The following is a 5,000-nucleotide window of genomic DNA, read 5'->3' as shown; positions in this document are numbered from 1 at the left end:
TTCGTATGCTCTTTGTGGACTTCACATCTGCTTTCAACACCATGACTCCTCAGACCCTGATAACAAAACTCTCCTCACTTGGACTGAGCTCTTCAATGTGCAACTGGGTCCTAGACTTCCTGACCAACAGGCCGCAGTCTGTGAGGATCCACAACATCTCCTCCCCCACCATAACCCTCAGCACTGGCTCCCCTCAGGGCTGTGTGTTGAGCCCCCTCCTGTTTACACTGCTTACATATGACTGCTCACCTATCCATCCAGGCTGTCATATTGTGAAGTTTGCGGACGACACAGCAGTGGTTGGATGCATCACAAACAGGGATGAGTCCAACTACAGGCAGGAGGTGGAACACCTGGAGGGTTGGTGCAGAGAAAACAACCTCTGCATCAACGTAAAGAACACGAAGGAGATGATTGTGGACTTCAGAAGGGGCCATCATGACCACCTCCCTCTGCACATTGGAGGTTCTGAGGTGGAAGTGGTCGACAGCTACAGGTACTTGGGTGTGCACCTGAGCAGCAACCTCACCTGGAGCAACAACACTTCCACTCTGGTCAGGAAGGCACATCAGCGGCTCTACTTCCTCAGGAGGCTGAGACGAGCTGGACTCGGGAGGGCAGTCCTCACCTCCTTCTACAGATGTGTGGTGGAGAGCGTCGTGTGCTCCAGCATCAACGTGTGGCATGGAAGCTGCTCTGCTGCAGATAAGAAAGCACTGCAGAGGGTGGTGAAGGCTGCACAGAGGATTGCTGGAGTCAGCCTCCCCAGCACCACAGACATTTACACCTCCAGATGCAGGAAAAGGGCTACCTGCATCAGGAAGGATCCCACCCACCCAGCACATGCACTTTTTGTCCCGCTCCCCTCAGGCAGGAGGCTGCGGAGCATCAAGTGCAAAACAACCAGACTCAGAAACAGCTTCATACCAGAAGCTGTAAGGCTCTTAAATTCCAACTGAACACACTGCACTGACACTTACAAGAACAAGTACTGTTACAAACACTGTCACTTTAAACCGCACTGAGACACTTTATCTAGACTCTTTATCCACTGCTCTAATTCAATATCATGCTGCTATAGCAACTTGCACTCTGGACTTCATATTGCTGCTAACTGCCTACTCTCCTACTCTCCCTCTCTTGTGTACTTTTCTATTTTGTGTTTTTTTGTATCTATTTGCTTATATTGATCTATTTTAATAACAGCTCTTGGGTGTAAACTGGACCATGAGATCTTAATTTCATTCCACCTCATGTACCATGTGATGCGAATGACAATAAAATCTCCTTGAATCCTTGAATCCTTGGAATCTCTCTCTCTCTCTCTAATCCCTCTCTCTGTAATCTCTCTCTCTATCTCTGGAATCTCTCTCTCTCTGTAACCTCCCTCTCTCTCTCTCTGTAACCTCCCTCTCTCTCTCTCCAACCTCCCTCTCTCTCTCTGTAACCTCCCTCTCTCTCTCTCCAACCTCCCTCTCTCTCTCTGTAATCTCCCTCTCTCTCTCTCTGTAATCTCCCTCTCTCTCTCTGTAATATCTCTCTCTCTGTAATCTCCCTCTCTCTCTGTAATATCTCTCTCTGATCTCTGTCTCTTTCTAATCTCCCTCTCTGTAATATCTCTTTCTTTCTCTCTTTTTCTCTCTCTCCCCCCCCCTCTCTCTCTCTCTAATCTCCCTCTCTGTAATCTCTTTGTCTCTAATCTCTCTCTCTCTAATCCCTCTCTGTAATATCTCTCTCTCTGTCGCTCTCTAATCTCTCAATCTAATCTCTCCCTCTCTGTAATCTTTCTCTCTCTGTCTCTAATCTCTCTCACTCTAATCTCTTTCCCTCTCTCTCTCTAATCCCTCTCTGTAATCTTTCTCTCTCTCTCTCTAATCCCTCTCTGTAATATCTCTCTCCCTCTCGGTCTCTCTCTCTCTCTCTCTCTAATCTCTCAATCTAATCTCTCTCTCTGTAATCCCTCTCTGTAATCTTTCTCTCTCTCTCAGTCTCTAATCTCTCTCTCTCTAATCTCTCTCTGTAATCTCTCTCCAATTTCTCTCTCTGTAATCTCTCTCTAATCTTTCTGTAATCACTCTCTCTAATCCCTGTCTCTGTTATCTATCTATCTCTCTCTCTCTCTCTCTCTCTCTCTCTCTCTCTCTCTCTCTCTCTCTCTCTCTCTCTCTCTCTAATCTCCCTCCCTGTAATCTCTCTCTGTCTCTAATCTCTCTTTCTCTAATCCCTCTCTGTAATCTTTCTCTCTGTCTCTGTGTCTCTAATCTCTTTCTCTAATCTCTCTCTCTCTTCCTCTCTGTAATCTCTCTCTCTCTCTGTAATCTCTCTCTCTCTGTAATCTCTCTCTCTAATTCCTCTCTCTCTCTCTCCCTCTCTGTAATCTCTCTCTCTCTCTCTCTCTAACCCCGCTCTCTGTAATATCTCTCTCTCCCTCTTTCTCTCCCTCTCTGTAATTTCTCTCTCTCTAATCCCTCTCTCTGTAATATATCTCTCTCTGTAATCCCTCTGTCTCTCTCCCTGTCTCTCTCCCTCTCTCTCTAACCCCTCTCTCTGTAATCTCTCTCTCTCTCTCTCTCTCTCTCTGTAATCTCTTTCTGTCTCTCTGTAATCTCTTTCTGTCTCTCTCCCTGTCTCTCTCCCTCTCTCTCTCTAACCCCTCTCTCTGTAATCTCTCTCTCTCTCTCTCTCTCTCTCTCTGTAATCTTTCTGTCTCTCTCTCTAATCTCTTTCTGTCTCTCTCCCTGTCTCTCTCCCTCTCTCTCTAACCCCTCTCTCTGTAATCTCTCTCTCTCTCTCTCTCTCTCTCTCTCTCTCTCTCTCTCTCTCTCTCTCTCTCTCTGTAATCTCTTTCTGTCTCTCTCTAATCTCTCTCTCTCTCTCTCCCTGTCTCTCTCCCTCTCTCTCTCTAACCCCTCTCTCTAATCCCTCTCTGTAATCTTTCTCTCTCTCGCTGTAATCTCTCTCTCTCTCTCTCTCTCTCTCTCTCTCTCTCTCTCACTCTCTCTGTAATAGCTCTCTCTCTCTCTGTAATCTCTCTCTGTAATCTCTCTGTCTCTCTCCCTGTCTCTCTCCCTCTCTCTCTCTAACCCCTCTCTCTGTAATATCTATCTCTCTTTCTCTCTCTCTCTCTCTCTCTCTCTCTCTCTCTCTCTCTCTCTCTCTCTCTCTCTCTCTCACTCTCTGTAATCTCTCTCTCTCTCTCTCTCTCTCTCTCTCTCTCTCTCTCTCTCTCTCTCTCTCTCTGTAATCTCTTTCTGTCTCTCTCTAATCTCTCTCTCTCTCTCTCCCTGTCTCTCTCCCTCTCTCTCTCTAACCCCTCTCTCTAATCTCTTTCTCTGTCTCTCTCTCTCTCTCTCTCTCTCTCTCTCTCTCTCTCTCTCTCTCTCTCTCTCTCTCTCTCTCTCTCTCTCTCTCTCTCCCTCTCTCTGTAATAGCTCTCTCTCTCTCTGTAATCTCTCTCTGTAATCTCTCTGTCTCTCTCCCTGTCTCTCTCCCTCTCTCTCTCTAACCCCTCTCTCTGTAATATCTATCTCTCTTTCTCTCTCTCTCTCTCTCTCTCTCTCTCTCTCTCTCTCTCTCTCTCTCTCTCTCTCTCACTCTCTGTAATCTCTCTCTCTCTCTCTCTCTCTCTCTCTCTCTCTCACTCTCTGTAATCTCTTTCTGTCTCTCTCTCTAATCTCTTTCTGTCTCTCTCCCTGTCTCTCTCCCTCTCTCTCTCTAACCCCTCTCTCTCTCTCTCACTCTGTCTCTCTCTCTAATCTCTTTCTGTCTCTCTCTCTCTCTCTCTCTCTCTCTCTCTCTCTCTCTCTCTCTCTCTCTCTCTAATCTCTCTCTCTCCCTCCCTGTAATATCTCTCTCTCTCTCTCCCTCTCTCTGTAATAGCTCTCTCTCTCTCTGTAATCTCTCTCTGTAATCTCTCTGTCTCTCTCCCTGTCTCTCTCCCTCTCTCTCTCTAACCCCTCTCTCTGTAATATCTCTCTCTCACTCTCTCTCACTCTCTGTAATCTCTTTCTGTCTCTCTCTCTAATCTCTTTCTCTCTCTCTCTCTCTCTCTCTCTCTCTCTCTCTCTCTCTCTCTCCCTCTCTCTGTAATCTATTTCTGTCTCTCTCTCTAATCTCTCTCTCTCTCCCTCCCTGTAATATCTCTCTCTCCCTCTATTTGAGCTTCAGTCTTCAAGTCTTACTGGTCTGTTGCTTTTACTGATCTTATTTCACCTGTACTGCAAACTTGAACGCCGATCTGGGCTCAATGGCAAAAACTACGATCACCAAACTTCAAGAAAGTTTTCCCGAATAAACAGCGTCACAGTCTTTACTGTAGGCTTGTTAATGTGAACAAATTTTTATTGGCTATTTCACCTTCAGTGCTACAGGACTAATTATGCTGTCTTTGAGGAAGCACGCAGCTGGACAGATGGTGACTTCCTGTGATCGTGGACCTCTGACCGCTGAGTTAGGCGAAGGTTTTCTTCTACAGCTGCTAATCCACATTCTTACACCCGTTCTTATCTGTTCTTTACATTTCTTTCTCTTAATTATAACCCAACCAGTCATCACAGACATGCTTGGTTTAGCTTCCAGAAATCATTATACCATCTCTGAAGGTCTAGAAGGCCCTGAGGGTTCCTCATAGGTGAGTAGGAGTGGAAGTGCAGGTGCAGATGGGCGTATGTGGGAGGAATGAAGTGATCGGACTGGAATATCAGTGTTTGATAACACTGACGCATTGCAAAGAGACCAGGTAGTGCAGCACTGACTCGCTCACAGGTAAGACTCTCTCTCTCTCTCTCTCTCTCTCTCTCTCTCTCTCTCTCTCTCTCTCTCTCTCTCTCTCTCTCTCTAGTCTCTCTCTCTCTCTCTCTCTCTCTCTCTCCCTCTCTCTCTGTCTCTCTCTCTAATCTCTCTCTCTCTGTCTAATCTCTCTCCCTGTCCCTCTCTCTCTGTCTCTCTCTAGTCTCTCTCTCTCTCTGTCTCTCTCTCTCTCTCTCTCTGTCTCTCTCTCT

General features: G+C 46.5%; 2 protein-coding genes across 3 annotated transcripts in view; both read left to right on the top strand.

Annotated features, from left to right (window-relative positions):
• Positions 1-45, top strand: part of LOC119262214 — a 9,823-nt gene extending 9,778 nt beyond the window's left edge. The window contains exon 2 of the mRNA XM_037533229.1: positions 1-45. This exon is cut by the window's left edge and continues 1,820 nt beyond it. The gene's annotated coding sequence lies outside the window, so the exon portion shown is untranslated.
• Positions 46-4,320: 4,275 nt separating this feature from the next.
• The window catches only part of si:dkey-125i10.3 (proline-rich extensin-like protein EPR1), an 18,406-nt gene continuing 17,726 nt past the window's right edge, over positions 4,321-5,000 (top strand). Inside the window, exon 1 of one of the 2 annotated variants that reach the window (XM_037533476.1) lies at positions 4,321-4,449. The gene's annotated coding sequence lies outside the window, so the exon portion shown is untranslated. Of the gene's footprint in view, positions 4,450-4,729; positions 4,765-5,000 lie in introns of those variants that run through there. The other variant, XM_037533475.1, reaches the window with a different exon arrangement.

This window comes from Pygocentrus nattereri, chromosome 23 (assembly GCF_015220715.1).
Source record: "Pygocentrus nattereri isolate fPygNat1 chromosome 23, fPygNat1.pri, whole genome shotgun sequence".
NCBI lineage: Eukaryota > Metazoa > Chordata > Actinopteri > Characiformes > Serrasalmidae > Pygocentrus > Pygocentrus nattereri.
The sequence above is the reverse complement of the archived record's forward strand: the minus strand, read 5'-3'. Positions and strand labels throughout refer to the sequence as shown.